Source organism: Poecilia reticulata, chromosome 2 (assembly GCF_904066995.2).
Source record: "Poecilia reticulata chromosome 2, P_reticulata-male-v2, whole genome shotgun sequence".
In the NCBI taxonomy this organism is placed as follows: domain Eukaryota; kingdom Metazoa; phylum Chordata; class Actinopteri; order Cyprinodontiformes; family Poeciliidae; genus Poecilia; species Poecilia reticulata.
In genome coordinates this window covers 20,549,132-20,567,467 of record NC_088831.1, presented here as the reverse complement: position 1 = coordinate 20,567,467, position 18,336 = coordinate 20,549,132, and the positions used below count along the sequence as shown (strand labels likewise).

Genomic DNA, 18,336 nt, shown 5'->3' with positions numbered 1-18,336 from the left:
AGCTTCGCCCACCGTCCCACAGACGCCGCCTCAATGCCCGAGGCCTTCTGGTTTGCTCCTCACCTGAAACAGAAAACCCAAATGGCAAAACGCCTATTTACCGAATGAAACGGGGCGCCGCATTAACGTGATGCATTTTTTTTAGCTCGATTCGACAGGGTGTCAAATCTGCGAAAACACACAAGGCGTATCAAATCGCAAATGAGAAACATTTTAGGGTTGTGTAGTTTGAGTTTGTGTGTGTGTGTGTGTGTGTGTGTGTAGAGGAATTCTTTTATAAGACGAAGTTTCTAACTTTTATCCTCTACGCCATATGTCATCGCTGCAGGAAAATCAAGAAGTATTATTGTTAAGAAGTCTGTTTAATCCAAAACACCAGAGAAGCAACACAGCTATTGGCAAACACTGGTTGTCTGATTGTATCAAGTCGTCCTGGTTATTCTTTTTTTTTATAGTCTCTTCTGTAAAAAAGCTATAGCTGCTCCAAAGTGTGTGTGTGTGTGTGTGTGTGTGTGTGTGTGTGTGTGTGTGTGTCTCACACTGATAAAATGAGATTATATTTGATAATGTGATTTTCATCTTTTCTTACTAATGGAAATCATCCACAACAAGATGTTTCTATGTGAGTCGTCCTTAGCAGCACAAGTACACAATAACATATTGCTCTATTGGTGAAAATGAGAAAATAAAATAGTCAGACTTGATTAAAATGAACTTATTTCCAGTCATACATGTAATAGGTTATCAGTTCTGTACTAACCCCTGGAGTTGAAGTCCTTTAGTAAACACATAAAGGTCTGATAGATTTAGAACGTGCCGTAAATCAGATTTAACTCCTGTTCTCCTGCATTTCCTTCCTCGCAAATCTGATAAAAGTGCACAGAACAACCAGCAGAAAAGCAGGTTAAAATCCTCCTGCTGAAAAAGACTTTTTTTTAGGAGGATACAAAAAGAAAGATCAGGGCGGTGATGACAGATTTATACTCTCTGGACGTATGTTGCTGTCTTGAAGATGAGATTTTGACTGCGTGGAAGGTTTGGCCCTACGCCCCTCCATGAAGTGTGCACTCAGTCGAAGTGTACATAAGTGCGCAGGTTACAAGTGTGTAAAAATAGGAGGATTGGGACAGTACGAGCTACTTCATTAAAATCCAAAATGGCGGGTCTGAGTGAAATAGTAATAACTGCCGTATGGGTTTTAAGAAGGTGGCGGTACAGTATATCGTGATGATCTGCTTTCACAATTTCATAATGGGAAACTCCTCTGCTTTCCGAGCTTCCATGGTTTCCACCTGTCAGCTCAGGTGAGAAGCCCCTACCTGGAGACCCCGGGTCTTCACTGATGGCCATCAGCTTCAACACGCCGTTCTCACGCATCAGGGAGCAGAGAAACGACGGCGCTTGCTCGTACGCACCGTGCGGGATGCCGCATCAACACCGAACCTGGTTCCAGTTAAAAGCAGAAGCCCCCACAACAAAGTCCCTAGCAGGGGGAGTCGCAACGAGGAGAATATCATTTTCCTCTGGCCTCTGTGATCTGCCATTCTTACGTTACACTTTCAAAGCCCGGTTCACTGGCACAAGTTCTGCTCTCTGCATCTCTGAGCGAAGGAGGGAGTGCTGCTGCGCTCCCCCCTCTCTTCCCTTCTCCTCGCTTTACCTCTCCTCATCTGGAAAAAAAAAACGGAGAGGAGAAAAAGAAGTAAGGACTTTGACACAGATGGGATAAGATCTGTTGAAGTTTTGTCTCCTACAATAATCCCCCAACAAGCTGTTTAAGCCTGATGGCCTCCTGGTACAGAGTTCTGTAGGATTCACAGGCTTTTCATAAATGACGCACCAATATGAAAATTTGAGCCGATATCAATATCCGATATTGATATTGCTGTTGTAAATTATTTTTTACGAGATCATGTATCAATTTTGCCATCCTCTTCTCACAACATACAAATGGCAGCAAGATGAAAATAAACACTGGTTACTACTAGAGGTGTGGCTTGCTTCATAGTTTGGTATTGATCCGATGAAGGGCTTGTTGCCGATACCGATACTTTCTATTTAAGAGTGATATATCATCAAACTTCTGACCTTCAGGTTTTTTTGCTGTTTTTCCTTTGAAGTGTTATGTTCAAGCCTAGGACAGAATTTGAATAAAGTTTATAAATGCTTATGAAATACTTTAATAGCATATAAACATGATTTGTGTATTTTTCATAAACGGTGGAAAATATAATTGAGAGCAAATCGGAAACATCTTTTTTGAGATGGAGTTGACAAATACAAAAATATAACAAAATTGAAAGGGTGTGTGGGAAACTAAATATTAATCTTACCACTCTATTACCAATCAGATTCTGATACTGAATTATCAATATTATTAATATTTTTGAATCAATCTGCCCTCCTTACATAGCAGGCCAAAACAGATATTAAAGGGGCAGTATTACTTAAAATTGACTTATTTTTTATTTTTACTTCACGTTATATTATTCCCTCTTCAAAAACATACCTGGAGTGTTGCCTTGATCATTTCATGCATGTTTAAGAAATCCTTTAGTTGAATGGCAACCATTCAACTGTACAAAACTCCTGGTTGGACCTAGCCCCGCCTTCAAAGACGAAGCTCCTCCTCAGAGCTGCAGTTTCCAACCTTTTGAGCTTCCGCCTCACAGAACAGCAGTCTCCTCTTGACTCCCCCATTCGGCTCCTCCAGACTAGCCAGCAACAATTAGCAAACACCTGTTGGAACTGAGCATCTGCTGAGCTCGTTATAGGAGCTGCTTCTCAATACAACGCTGGTAAACCGTTGTTAAAGGTTTAATAGAGGAGCCATGTTGTGACGACTTCCTGAAGGCGGAGTTTCAGAGAGAACAAAAGTTTCTTAAAGAGACAGAGGCCCAGTTTAAATTTCTTGTTAGTCACATTTAATATATGCAGCATTTTTTATGACAACTGAAGGAAACAGTTATTTGACTGTGCAATAAAATGACCTTGTGCCTGGAAAATATGTAATAGTCCTCTTTTAAAAAACAATTAACATAGGCTGCTACTGACGGTCCATCTGTCCCTACTTTTTCTAGATTTTTCAACTTTTGCCACTGAAATGAACCTTAATCCTGATGTTTCTCAAACTCTCTGAGTGCTGTTTGCAAAGTTTGTTCTGCTGCCTTTGCTTTAGCTTGCTGTAAAACCTGCTGTTTGGGTTGAATGGCAGTCAAACAAGCCTTTTTAATTAGCTGAACTCTGTCACAGGTGCAGCCTAATATGACTACTTTACAATCTTGTCCGTTTTACCACCCCCATACTGCAACCACTTAAATTTGATAATTTATTATGAGCCGTTTTCAACACCGATTCCCAGCGATGCAACACGCTAAGACATATTTAGCGCAATAAATTAGGGCAGATTTAAGCGTCATATTTTTGATGGACACGTTTTTAAATGTCAGGCCAGACGCTGGATTAATACGCCGCTCTCTTCATCTGCAGTTGCGCGATGCATAATGTATAGCCCACCGAGTTATCTCCAGAGCCTTTCATGTGTTAAACAGATCTTGATCCTCGCAGCAGGAGGTTGGGGGGGATGTTATTCAGCTGGTATTTATAGACGGAAGAAAAGCGGCTTTGATAGGACGTCTCTTGAACGTCCTCCAAGAGGGGATGTACTCGTGTCCTCAGCCTCTTGCCACATCCCCTTTTCATCTCTTTTTATTCTCCGGCGAACAATATGTGGACCTGCCGAGAGTCTGTGCGCGGAGATCTGATGCTCCGTTAAACTGTCAAGAGCCACAAAAATCCCATTGAACTCATTTATAAAAGTCTTTACAGGTCATCCAAGGCCCGATCCCGTCATCAGACATCCAAGGAGTGGAAAGCCGATATTCGTTCAAAGCGAATCTCGTTGTCAGCTGGCATTCCTGAAAGTATTTCGCCAAGAAATCTTATTGCTTTTCTGACACTTACGGCGCTTTTACAGATGCATTGACACCCTGTGAACTTTTTCAAATTTTTTTCCCACTTTGCAGAACTAACTTCACAGCGTTTTATGATATATGTGTGACAGACCAACGCTGCAGAAACACAAAATCTCACCAAGTCATTCCAGCATAGTTTCTAGAGCAAATACCTCAATATACTTGAAATAACTTGGAAAGAAACTTTTCAGCAACTTGTCTCTTAGACTTCTTTGTATTCCTCTGGAGACTGTTGTGCAAAGAAGGATTTGCCATAAAATCAGTAACATTATGGTCAACACTGAGCATCTTCTTCATGAGACTGTCATACAAGAACGGAGGGTCTTCAGTCGGATGCTTCTTCAAAACCTCTGTAACAGAGATTGCTACAGGTGATCCTTCATGTCCACAGCCATCAGCACCGACTACTGATGGAAAATTTAAATAATGTGAGTTAAAACAGCAGAAAATTTTCTTTTGTAATAAAGTATTTTTTTAATTGAATTGAAAGTCTTAGCTTAATTTAGTTTACCTTATCTTACATTGCCTTAGATTAGCCTACCTAAGCTTAGCTTACCTTACCTTAGTTATGATAATCATTGGGCATCAGGTGTTAAGTCCTTACAGCTTTAACTCTACATGTTTCTTTTTAATCTCGACCGTTCAAGTTGTAGCAAACGAGCCTGTCTCCTAGCAACCAGGAACAAGACATCATCTGAGAGCCGCTGTCCTGTTTGGAAGCTGATCTGTCCTTATGACCATTACATTGATTAACAAGGCTGGGAGAGGAGTAGTCATGTATTGGATGATCAGGGGCCAATTCATTACTTTTATGGCTTTCAAAATGAAACAACAGAGCAACACAGATGATGTCACAGAATGTTCTGTTTTGAAGTTTAACAAATTCCCATGCAGCGATTAGAAATTAGTTTTAAAATATTCACAAAGTAACGCACTTGGAACTGGGTAGGAACTAAGAAAATATTCCTTTTTTTATCTCACTTTTTGCGGCAAAACCTCACAAAGTGTCGGCTGCTTCGACAGGGTTAAAGTAAAATCCCGGCTTTTGACTTCTCTGTCATTCTGAAAGATGGCTCCTGCTGCTGCAGCTCTTTGTTTCTCTCTCTCTCTCTATGGAAGTAACGCATCCATCCATACATCTGTGCAGCAGACCACAGAGGGAGAGCGCTAGGCTACATGCAAATAATCAATTTGCTTTAGAAGTCTGCTCCGCATGTGTCAGGGATGTATCGGGTTGATATGAGGATATATGTGTGGGCATGAAAGTTTGCTCTGTGCTGGCGGGGGAGGGAGAAACAGAGCAGGAGGAAACGACGATAGCTAAGTGATGTGAAACATTTAAAATCAATCAATCAATTGAGTTACTTTAGGGTGCTTTGGTCTCATAAAGTTTCAATTTGAAATCGGGCCTAAATCATGATTAAATGCGTTTGAAGAACAGAATCAACATGTTAGCATTAGCCTAAGCTAGCTACAAACTGTGTCAGATGAAAACATAATCAGCACTACGTCCGTTTTCTGAAGTTCTTTAAAAAAAAACCCCACAAAAACGTACATTTCTCTTTCCGTACTCTTACTTAGAACCCATGTGATATATCTTTTCTTTTGCAGAAAAAATAAATTACAGGGAGAAAAAGATTTATTGGACTTTACAAACAATAAGTAATACAATTTTGCATAATCTTGTGAAGACATTTATTTTGTTAAAAATAAAATAACATCAACCGTGATATTTTTACTTTGAATGGCACTGAGATGAGACAAGTTAGATGTGTTTGAAAAACAGTGTCTTAAGTCAGAGGCTTCTTCAAATTCACTGTAGCGCAGGCCGCTACAGGAGATCATTCCTGCCAACAGCTGTCACTTTGTCCAAGGAATCTGAAGAATTTGAATTAATATGAGTTACAATAACATTTCATTTTCCTCTGGGATCAATAAGGTACATTTGAATTTGAATTGAAGCGATTTATTGTGAGGAATAAAGGTATTAAAACACATTTTGTGAGAATAAACCAGAGATCGCAGGGCTGAGCTAAAAAACAATTTCATTCTGTTTATGAAAATACAAAAAAAGTAATTTATTAGCACATGCATGCTGGTTTGTTCAAGCTGCTGTTCGTCTTGTGAATGAAACCAAATGACACATCGACTGGACGTAGACTCATTAGGACAGACTCGCTGTCCTCTGACCGCATCTCCTCTCCGTCAGGTCAAAGGTCTCATATTAACAGGTGGGCAGATAATGCGAACCAGGAGGGAGGTCATCCCCGGCTCATTCACGCCGCCGCGGAGGAGAAACGACCGTGGAGCGCGGGATTGAGATTACTGGGATTGAAGCTGGCACTTCACACTCCTCCAAAGCTCCGGGGATGGGGCCAGACTCCAGGCGTCCTCTGTGGGTGGAGGTGTGGAAGCTCCACTTCCTCTCGGCCCGGCAGCAGGAGACCAATTAGGAAAGAAAATGAAAGACTTTTTTTTTTAACCTTTCTTTCATCTCCTTATCTTTCCTTCCTATCTGTTTTCCTCGAGGTTGAATAATGAAAAGCAAAGACAGACTTTTGCTTTCATGTGACGTGTGGATGATTCTCCACACACAGCAGATAAGAGTTGGATACTGCATTCTTGTATGACAGAAAAAGGGAAGCATAAAGTTGCAGCTATACATTAAATAATTGATGGCTTTCATAAAAAATAAAATAAAATTTTAAAGTCTTCGGATAGAAAAGCTGGTACTAATTTGACAAACCACTGAAAAGATTCTAGATTTGAGATTTAAGTACTATCTTTTTCTTTTTTGGTTGAGATTATTTTTGTAAGATTAAGTTAATAATCACTATATAATGGTTAGTAGATCATCTTTTATATTCAGGAAGTGATATCTAAAGAACAATATTGACTGATGAACTGATTTACTACTATTATACAAAATGCCTTGGAAACATACTCACCCTTTAAACCTTTTCCACAATCATCCCATTATAGGCATAAACTTTAACGTGTTTTACTGGGATTCTGAGTAACACATCAACACAAAGTAAAGGGACGTAATAAATGTCTATTAAATAAAATTTGACTAAATGTAATAGTTGTTGCTGGTTTGATAACTGGCACATGTTTTTCTGACGTTTTTCTGATGTAAAACACTTCGAACTGGTTCGTTGCTGAAATGTGCTGTACAACTAAACTTGACTTAAAATTTGTAAAAATCTGAAAATGTGGTCAATCATTTCTATCAATGAATTAAACTCGGAAATAAATTCTCAAAGCAGTAATTCAGTTGTTTTAAGTGCAGCTTAAAAAGTTTTGGGGGAATTTCAAGTAGTGATAAATAATTTGACTTTGTTCCTAAAGCTGACTTTATGTCTAACATGAAAGCCTTAGTAATCATGAACTGTTTATTGATCATTTTTTTATGCATTGTTATATTTTACAATAAAAGAAAGTAAAAGAATAAATGTAATCGGCCTGAACATCTGCTATTAGCACCACCTAGTGGTCTGTTAGAGTTTCACACATTCAGTTCATTTTCACTGCTTGATGTACACTGAAAAAAGAAAACGGTTCATCTGGCGAATAAAAAGATCTCATTTGTTACAAGTAATCAAATTAAGTTCATATAAATAACTATATAAAGTTTATTAAGTTGTCATAAATTAAGTTATCCAAATTTAATTTGATTACATGTTACAAATTAGCTAAAAAAATTTTAAGTTGAAGCTCCATTCTGTTTTTGCAGTGCGTCCTGTAATCAGAAAGTGAAGTTGTGTGTGCGATTGCCAATCAAAAATCTGCAGGAACCAGTCCGTTAGTTTGAACTTAAAGTCCTTTTTAATATCTGTGAAAGTTGCAAACATTGTGTTGATCTCACCGTAAGGTGAGAAAATAAACAGAAATTCACCTGGTTACCGATGTGAATTAGAAAAACGAAAAGGCACATTTTGACCCAATGTTCTCCACATGGGCCGTGTTCACTTTTCTATGGCGACTCCAATGAAAAATAAAAATCTGATTCAGTCACCCGAATCCACCATCTTTGTGGTGTTTGTGGGCCTCGTTTAGCGCGGGATCTCTCTGCTTTGTGTGATTTTTCTTTTTCTGTGGAGGAAGCGAACGCTACTGTTGACCAGATGTGGCGTCGCTCCAACACGCTCACTGGAGACGGCCAACCTCCCACGTCCGCTCATCCTCATCTGGGTTTCCCGTATGATATACAACCCTGGAGCCGAGATGGTGATCACGGGGGCATCGTTTTCATTAGCCCAGCTCTTTCCCTTTCATTCACCCGTGGGATCTTTTGGAAGCTATTACCCCCGCAGTTCGCTTCATGCGGTTACAGACGGCTTGCCTCGTTCCTGACCCCTTGATTGTTTTGTTGCTAGCTTGCTTTTCTACTAAAAGATGGATGGAAATGTTTGAAACGTCCCACCCTATCTTTTCTCTCCGGTGCCATTTGTAACAAAGATCAAAAACACTCTACCTGACCTGCAGTGGAAAACTGATAGGCAATAATCTAAAGACATAAACAGATTGGTAAGATGTCATGAGAAGCAGAGCACATCTAGACGCATCTCCTGCTTGTTTATTAGAAATAACTCTGGTATGAAGCTGTAGTAATATTATAGATGCCACAGTCGGCTTCAGATAACTAAACCTACATTTCTGCCAATATTTATTTGTATTTCCACTTCCTCAAGCTTTGGCTTTGACCCCAAAACGCATGGTTGTAACCTAGCAGTTAGCTGCCTGCTGCACTAGCCTGGTAAAAACCAGCCCTTTGTTGTACGCTTCACTTCGTCCAGAAAGTCTAGACCCTAAGCAACGGGTCGTGGAGGCGTGTTGAGGTTTTAAATTTGACCCAATCGCCAACGTTTGGACATGACGTATGTAATGCACCAGTTTACCTGAAATTGCCTGCGCTGCAAACAACCGTCCTCCATTGTGAAGTGCTGAGCAGAACAAGATGGCTGTTAACGTTAGCCAATGTTAATTTGATGTTTATACGTGTGACCAACACAGACTGAACGTCTTCGTTCACTTTGTCCGCTGCCATTGCTAAAACTAGCTAGCTAGTTAGCTAGCTAGCTGAAATACAATGCTAAAACAGTGCAGAAAGTCGATGTGATCGTTCACAACTTACAAGATAATTTTATTGTAACGGTTTTATTTGTATATTCTTAAAAGTTTTTATTACTAGACACTTTCAGGTTTTCATTAGTGATCCCTGAATAGAAATGAAAATAAAATCTGAGGATGATTTGGCTTCTGGCCGTGCTAACAGTAACAATAATAATAAACTTTTTCTAATCTCTGAGCCGTCCTTCTGTGTTTTCTGTTAACAGGTTCACAGAGGAACGTGTGTTTGTCGTTTTCCGATAAATGAACTCGCAGTACGGCAGCTGACATCTCAGCCGAGGAGGAAACGTTCATCTCAGGTGAAGTGGCCGACCCAGAATCAGGCTGATGTTTAAACTTCCTGGCCCAGAACCTGACAAACTCGTGTTTCTTCCTCTCCAGCTTTCGGCTTGGAAAAACGCAAAAGTAAATTATACTCCCGACTGTGCATGCGTTTGCATTTTACTGCGATATGTCTTTCACTCCTCATCTTCTTGTCATCCAAGGCAACAGGGCCTTGCAAAAAAAAAGTACAAAAAAATGTAAATATTACAGACAAGTGATTGCATTTTTTCCCCCGCTCTCCTCTTTTAATTAAAAAGAAATTTTGAGCACTTACCGCATATAACTAATACTGCGACTCCTTGGAAAGAATTAATCATTGCTTTTCATGACAGCTCAGTGGTATGATTTAGGAAAATAGATGATGTGACTGTGAAATGTTTTAGTGGGATGTGTGTGTGTGTGTGTGTGTGTGTGTGTGTGTGTGTGTGTGTGTGTGTTAGATCTGGAAACACACTTCTGATTTATGTGAGTGGGTGGGAGAGCTGCCATTTCAGACAATAAGCAGAGGCTTGTCAGTCTGCCCCCGGATAGCTGCGGGTGTGAATCCCTCAACGCTGGAGGCAGCTGAATAAACTCAAGACGGAGAACGCTGCGGCCGGAGACAGGCAGCGGAAGAAGAACGCGTTAGCAGGACGCAGGCCCGCTGTTTACATTCGGGATCATCACTTCTGCTTTTAATGCTTCATTTACTGTAATTTACATTTCACATCTGACCGTTTTCATGCATCCCTGCGGACATGTTTGATGCTGGGTTCTTACTGTGAAAGTGGCTGAAAATGCTGGCTGAATTAAAGGAAGCTTACGTTCAAACGAGACTGAGTCTTAAAGGTTTCTTAAATTAAAATATGCAAACTGTTGTTTTTTTTCTAATTATGTGTTTAGCAGGCACGTAATGTCATTTTATAGCAAAATCAAGTAACTATGTTACCTTCACTTGTTATAAGAATATATCAAATATAAATTAAACTTAAAAAAATTTTACTTTGTAATTTTAACGCCTTGAAATTGGACGTCTGTCTCTTTAAGAACCTGCTGCTCTTTGAAACTCCGCCTTCAGAAAGTCACAACATGGCTCGTCCAGAGGGCGGGGCTGTAGGTCCACCCAGGCGTTTTGCACAGCTAAATGGTTTCCATGGAGATTGAAGGATTTCTCAAACATACGTATGTTTTTGATGAGCGAATAACATTACAACATGATGTAAAGCGCTAAAAAGTGGATTTTACATAATGCTGCCCCTAAATGAAGTTTAAAAGAAAACACATTAACTGCATCGTTATAAATGAGTCTCCATTCCTGTACTGTCCCACTCAACAAAATGAGAATGACATTAAAGACTGATGTGGCTCATTCAATGCTTAAAAAGAGTAAAAAGGTATTTCTCTTTATGATAGCCACAGAAATCCTTCTCTCATAAATTAAAGACGTCCATTTGAGTGATATCTGTAATGTTTTGACAGATGACGTAGTGAAGTTTTACACTCACAACTGTAATGCAGACTGATTATGTGGAGAAAAGTGAGGCTTACACCGTTTGACTCCAGGAATTCAAATATTGTGGTAAGTTCTGTTGAAAAAAAAAAAAAAGAAGTAAATACTATCATATGTGGTGATCAGCTGCAGGACTGGGCCAGAAATTACAACCCGAATGCTGGCAGAATATTTGCATTCATAGCAATAAATGATTTGCCAGTGTGGTGAATCACACATGCAGGAGCTTTTAAAGCTTTCCAGTGAGTGCGGGTTTGTTAGACCTCCAAATGCATTCAGACAAGAAGACTCTGCACTTCCTCATCCTCGCTGTATAAACCGCCGTAAATAAATCTTCACTTTTTCAACTCAAACTTGAGTCGGAAGCTTCACTATCATTACTTTAAGTATAGGGTAAGAATATTTGGCACTAAACTCGGAGAGAAAGTATTAGCATGAAGTCAGCTCTGAGTTAGGGTTTGTAGTTGAAAAGTGACAAATGACAGAATCGGCTGTAGGAATAAATTTTAAATTGCAGCTGAAAAACATCTGAAGGTAAAAATATGCCCCCCATAAGTTTTTTGTTTGTTTTTTTTTTAGCCTAGCAACAGATCTTTTAGTAAAATATTTGTTTTTGGCAGCTTAATTCGAAGTTTTCAGATTAAAAAGGAGCTTTAATGTGAAGTTCATGTAGCTGAATGCCGTAATTTGAAGCTGCACTACATGACTTTTATGAGACTTTTTTTTTTTTTACATATATGTTGGAACTGTCACGATGTGATATCACACAAAAAAATCTGTGAAAAAAAAAATCGAGTTCCTCTGCCCAGTGTTAACTAGAAACAACCAATCAGAGCCAGGAGGAGGCGGGTCTTAGAACATAGTTAGCATGGCTGATAAGTTGGATTTCTTGAAACTTTAAGTCAGTTCTCCATTATTAGCACCATAGACATGAATACATTAGCACATTTAGAGGTAAGTACACTGACCCGCCTCCTGACTCTGATTGGTTGTTTTTGGGACATTTCCTGGCTCTGATTGGTTGTTTTTGGTGCTTTTGCTCAGACACCACTAACAGCACAGAGAGGAGGTGGAGGAGATCGATCTTTTCACAGATTATCTGCCTCATAATAACGTCACGATAAGGTGACAGTTTTAACTAATAAGCAAGAAACATTTTTTAAATGTAAGTTATATATCGCAGCTTTCTGTACAATTGTCACTGACAAATGAAATGTACATAATGCGGTTTATTCATGTAATCAACGTGTATTTTATGCCCTTTACTTACTTCGCTGGCTTAAACCTCTGAAATTTGATCGCTTTGTTTGTGAAGTCTGCTCACCAAAACGCCTCACCTTCCATAAAGACAACGTAATAGAAGCATGGGATAAGATAGAACACACACACACACACACACACACACACACACACACACACACACACACACACACACACACACACACTCCAGCAGACTGACAGATCCATCATGACTCATAATTCCTCCTGAATCTCGGCAGCGTTCCTGTTTGCCAGCGAGCGGTTCGGCCGGGGGGAGACAGCAGGAGGCTCCAGCTGCATGTAAAACAATCCATCACACGCGCTTGAGGTCCGACGTGCTGACAGCAGTGATGAGGCCTGGTAACAGATATTACACATCTATTACACATGTGAACACACCCATACATATGCATTAAGACAGAAAAAAAAAATTGCGCACGGCTTGCGTTTTAAAAAAAAATCTGGTTAGGAAAACGTTGAATTTATACCCGCCAATCAGTGGGGGTAATTTCCGTGCATCACTTGGAGTAAATTCACTGTAACATTTACTAACGTGGCACCATGCAGATATATATCTGTTTTTATTCTTTTTTATTTAAATTGGTCGCTGTAAAAGCGCAAACGCTGCTGTTTCAGCAGGACGTGTCCAAAGCAGGATATGCTTCAGTAAACTTATTCGTTTACGTATTTTCTAGCATAATGTCTGCTAGTTACAGCAATTGGCAGTTTTTAATTTAAAGGTTGAACGCCCAGGGTGGTGTTTGTGCAAGAACTGTCCATAAATATCACCTATTCCAACAGTTTGTAAAACATTACGCCAAACAACAATTGAAACTGAAAATTTCCACAAATATGACATAGTGAAAAATTATGTACTTACTATTTACTAGAGATGAGAATGGCAGTAGTTGCATTTCAATTTGACAAACATGTTCTTAATAAAAACCCTCGTGTTTCGATGAAGACGAGCTGTTTTCTTTTTTTTTTGTCCATATCAAAATTGGTTTATTTCCCAGAACTGCAATAAAGATACTTTTTTTTTCCCCATCAAAGGTGTCACAGAACATTTAGCTTACAGGACAAGATGAGATTTTGAAAGTTTGCTTTCTTAAATAAAGTAAACCTTTTGTTTTGTGGGTGAGATCTGTTTGTTTAAAACAGACAGCAGAAAGCAGTTTCTCCCATCATAAGCTTCACGAGACCATATTTTTTCACCTTATGAGTATTTTTTAAAACAGTATAAGACATAAAGGGGAAAAGCTAAATTGGAAACATTTGAATGAATTCCACAAAACATTTTTGTTTAATTATATCTGTAAATCAATGTAGAACCAACACAAATAAAGAACTTTGCACATGTGCCTTATTAATAGAAAAATAATACAAGGTTCCTAATGTTTGGGGGATGGATCGGTCAAATTTAGGAAGTATAATGAATTCATACAACAACAAAAAATGCCACAGTAGAATAAAAAATAAAAAAAAAGGTCTGTGTGTAAACCTGAGTGGTGTTGAATGTGATGGAAATGGTAAAAATCTTTATATATTTTTTTGTTTAATTTAATAACAGTATATCTTAAACAGGCAATTTAAAATCCCATAAACATATTCATAGGAGTAATGTTAACAAACTGGACTTTTTGTCTGTCAGTTTGTGTGAGTAAATGACTAAAACTGCACACAGCGAGTTTCAGTTTCAGGTGTGTGAAGGAAATACCACTGACCTCAGTTTCACACCTTGCAGCATTTAAATGAGAGTAAATTAGGTGTTATAACGTCGCAGCTTGTCTTGGTGCCAGCTGGGAACACATACACACTTGAGCGGCGACCAGTTCACACGTATTTACGCGCACATGTTGGATAACTTAATATCTGAGCGTGTTGGGACACAGTTTATTTAGTGCGCTAACTCTCAATCAGTCATCGCGTTCAAGTGGACGCAGGTCGCTTTTGGAAACGCACACAGGAAACGTAAAAAGGTTAACTCAGTAGATCTGGAGTTCCTTTCTGGCCGTTAATCATGAAAATTATAGATTTTTCTTCTCTGGTTTTGCTGCAGGGTAAGGATCTGCATGTGCAGCACCTTTCATGCTGGTTTCCCTGCACACTGGCCCACTTTTTTCACTTCCGATACCGATGCCGATACTGATAACAATATCTGAGGTTTTGCCGATATTGATCCGTCTGTCCTGCGTAGTGAGGTGTTTTGGTTCTTCTGCTTACTTGTCTTAGGTAAAGGATGACATTTAGCCATTTGGTTGTGTTTATTAATGTGCACTCTCCTAATCAAATAAATTAGATGAATCAATAAATTAAATGAAATTCCTTCCTTCATTTGGTTTGGACACAGATAAAGAATTTTTTTTTTAAAGAGTATCAGTAATTATTGTGGAAAAACATATATGTAGAGCGTTCCAGGAAAGCCATTGTTAAGAAACCCGATCAGACATTTTGTAAAGAGTAAAAATAACTGTAAAAGAAAGCAGTTTCATAAGCTTCATGACATCTCTGTTGGCCATTAGCTAGAAGTTTATCCACCACAGCTTTGGCTCGTTACTTCCCTTTTTAATCCAAGATGTCGACTGTTTCACAACGCTGGGTTGAACGGGTCTCCAGCAGAGATACAGAGTATTTTTACTGAGCGAGGAAGATCATTCTAGAGAATACAGGAAACAAATATGACGATATTTCGCCGTTAATCGATGCCAGGAGAGCACAGCCTCATATCTCTGGGTAATTTTTCTTCTTCTTCTTTGCGTGAAGCATGAAAATGGCTGTCCCATGTAAAAAAAACAATGTAAAAAAACGACACGTATTACTTATTATGATTAAATGACGGAAAAGAAGACCGAAACTGCATTTGGCTGTGGGATTGAGGTCGTCTCAAGAAGTTAGAACGAGTTAAAACCCGTCATCTAAACGGAGTTTGTGTGTTCGCCTTCTAATTTCTTCAGTAGGCAGATTGGGAGAGGGAGGAAGAGAGCTGGGTTTGAATCCAAAGAAACCGCTTTTGTCTTCCACTTCACAGGGAAGAAACGAACGCTGTCAGGCTGACTAATGAGCGGGTCTCTGCTGCGGTGGAATCGGCAGAGAGTTTCGGTCTAATGTCAGATATTCGCCGATCGACCGGGCCCTGATGGATTGTAGAATCTGGCTCTGGTTACGTCCTACCCTGGCATTCGCTCATCCCTCCGTTCCCTCTCTACTTTGGAAACAGACATTAAACAGACGATAAGCACATGTAATACGCTTGCCGCTTCACACTGATTCGGCTGCAAGCGCTCCTGTTTTTCATGAGAACCATACAGAAAAGATGATCTTGGCGAACTTAAAATAGGAAACCTAAAGGTTTTGTTGTAGAATATACAGTAAAAGTTTCACAAATCTCAATAATCTCTACTAAATGATATGGCTCAGCCCAGTTTTAACAAGTGTATGCGAATCGATTCATCGATAATATTGATATCAAGCCGGTATTGGATCGATGCTAGAACGACAAGATCGATACTTTTGGTTCAGTTCCACAAATAAAAAGACTGAATGTAAAACGTTTGTCAAACTTAAATAATAAAAAAGTATCGGTATCGGTATTGGTAACAGTATCAGTATCAGTATCGGAATCGGTGATACCAGCCCTGTTTTTACTCAGTATCGTATCGATATCAAAATATGCCGTATCGCGCACATTTACTAGATAGAGCTTTTCAAGAATAAAATTTCTTCATGTTAACAGATGACTAAGTATAGGTGCATTATTTCTGTCTGGGTGTCTAAGGTCACTGCCAGGGGTGATTCTAGCATGAATGGTGCCCTGGGCTGGCCCCCTCATTCTGCCTTTAAATTGGCCACAAACCCAAATCCAACAACTGGACTGAAGTGGAACGACGCACAAACAAATAGCAGATAGCAAAGGAAGTTAATCCAAATGAAAACCAGACAGTGAGCAGCAGAGAAAATAACTTACAGAAGATAACTTACAGATATCTGAGCTTATTGCCTTTAGGTAGAAACTCACCAGAGCCAAGAATTAATAATTAGACCTTGTTGTTTGCATAATTTGTTCCCAATTATAGCCTTACATCTTTGAAGCAAACTGGAAAATGTAAAAGTAAAAAACCATTGCATTATTGAAAAAGTATGTTAAATAAGAAAACAGTGGGGTTATTAAAAATAGCGCTGCGAGGTTGACGAGGCAACCGTCTGATTGGCTGTAATTCTGCGCTTCACCCCATCTGCCCCTTCACCGCCGTCCTGTCAACGCTACAACAGGAGAGGAGACAAGGTGCTGAAACCGTACAGCTCCCCGTGGGACCCCCAAACGCCCACTGCTTACACACACACACACACACATGCACGCACGCGCGCGCACACACACACACACACACACACAGTCATGCACCCGCACACACACACACACAAGCGTGTGTACGATGATATACAAGTAAAGTTTGCATGCACAGGTAGAACTGGCTGACACAGAAAAGGAGCCAGAAAAGAAGGAGAATAATGATCGTGGCTCTTGTGGGAAATTTAAAAAAAATATTTTTGTTTCTGTCCAATTTGGACTGTGCTAAATAAAATGTTTAATTTTTATGCTTTCTGGGCTAAGTAGATATATTGATGTCCATTAATGGCCAGTATTTTAAGTATCTAAAACATATATTGTAATTTTGTTTGATAAATTCATGCAGAGTTGTTTTGAAATATCCAAATTTCTGTGAATTTTTTTTATATTCTCTGATCTTTCACTTCTAAATATTATTTTAAGGAGGCCTTCCAGTCACAAAGTCTTGGACCTCATCAGTATTGATAAAAGATTAAAATACTGGATGCAAAAAGCTTTTTTTTAATGCAGTTTTTGTCAAAATGTATTTTATTTTATTTTTCAAAATAGTTACTTTCTTTAGAATGTTGTATTATGTGTTGAGAAAAATATTTTCCTATAAGATGAAAAAAATATTGGTTAAATGAAAATCATTCTACATCTAAATCTAACAGGGGTATGAATAATTTTGGTTTAACTGTTAATATGCAAATGAAAACTGTTTTCTTGGGACTTCAGAAAAGTTTGAATAAAGTTCATGTGAAAGTTACAGTTTCTAATAAATAATTAGAAAGCTGTAATTAAAGGGTTAACCCCTTAACAACATTTTTACCAGCATTTCACTGACACATTTGCTAAATGCTGCTGGCTAGTCTGAAGGAGTTGAGTGGGGGGAAAAAGAGAGGGAAGGGAGGGGACTGGTCTGTGAGTTGGAAGCTTGGAAGACTGGAAAGGAGGAGCTTTGTCTGAGAAGGCGGAGCTAAGTCCACCCAGGTGTTTTGAAAAGCTGAATGGATGCCGTGGGAGATTAAAGGACTTCTCAAACATGCATGAAAGAATCAAGGCAACACTCCAGGTGTGTTTTTGATGAGGGAATAACTATAACATGTTCTAAAAAGTAAATTTGACATATCACTGCCCCTTTAAGAGCTGCCTCATCGGAGCCAGTGGTTCTCCAGCTTTAGAACCCAAAGACGTCCTGGACCTTCGCTGCTGTTCCCCCGAGAGGTTTATGTTGACACCCGATTCCCTCACCGCTCGTTTACTAACCATGTGAACATCAGCGAAGCTCACCGATAGCCTGAGCATCCAGATCCACTTCGCTGTTGTTGTAGCGAAAAAGAGGCACGAGTCCAACTCCCCATTTCACACATGCACCGTCACACGTATCCGTAATGAGACCCAGATCCTCCCCTGGGAGCCAAACGTTGCTTTGCACAAAATACTTTGTCCTGGATGTTTATTATGCTTGCTGAGGCTCATCCTGTCAGAGAGCAGTGTGCGTGAGGTCTCCCGACAAGTTATATATATCTGCATTTCTTGTTATCGCGCTTTATTGTTGTTTTTTTGTTATTTTCGATTCCCTTCAGCCGGATTCCACTCTCTGGTGGTTTTTAGCTCGGGGTGTGATTGATTGCCCCCACCGGCGGGACGTTTGCTCTCTTCTTCAGCTGTTGGAATCATACTGCTCGGTCAGTGTCTGTCTGTCCGTCCGCTGCTTGGCCGGCCCTCCACTCAGCCACCTGGGTGGTGGTCGTCCTGTTGACTCTGAACGCCTGAAATGTCAGAGGGGACAGCCCATCTTTCATCATCAGGCAGTAGCCCACACCCCT

At 39.6% G+C, this 18,336-nt stretch overlaps 1 protein-coding gene across 1 annotated transcript in view; it reads left to right on the top strand.

Annotated features, from left to right (window-relative positions):
• Positions 1-18,336, top strand: part of wars2 (tryptophanyl tRNA synthetase 2, mitochondrial) — a 69,300-nt gene that overhangs the window by 11,988 nt on the left and 38,976 nt on the right. The gene's annotated exons all lie outside the window — the stretch shown is intronic.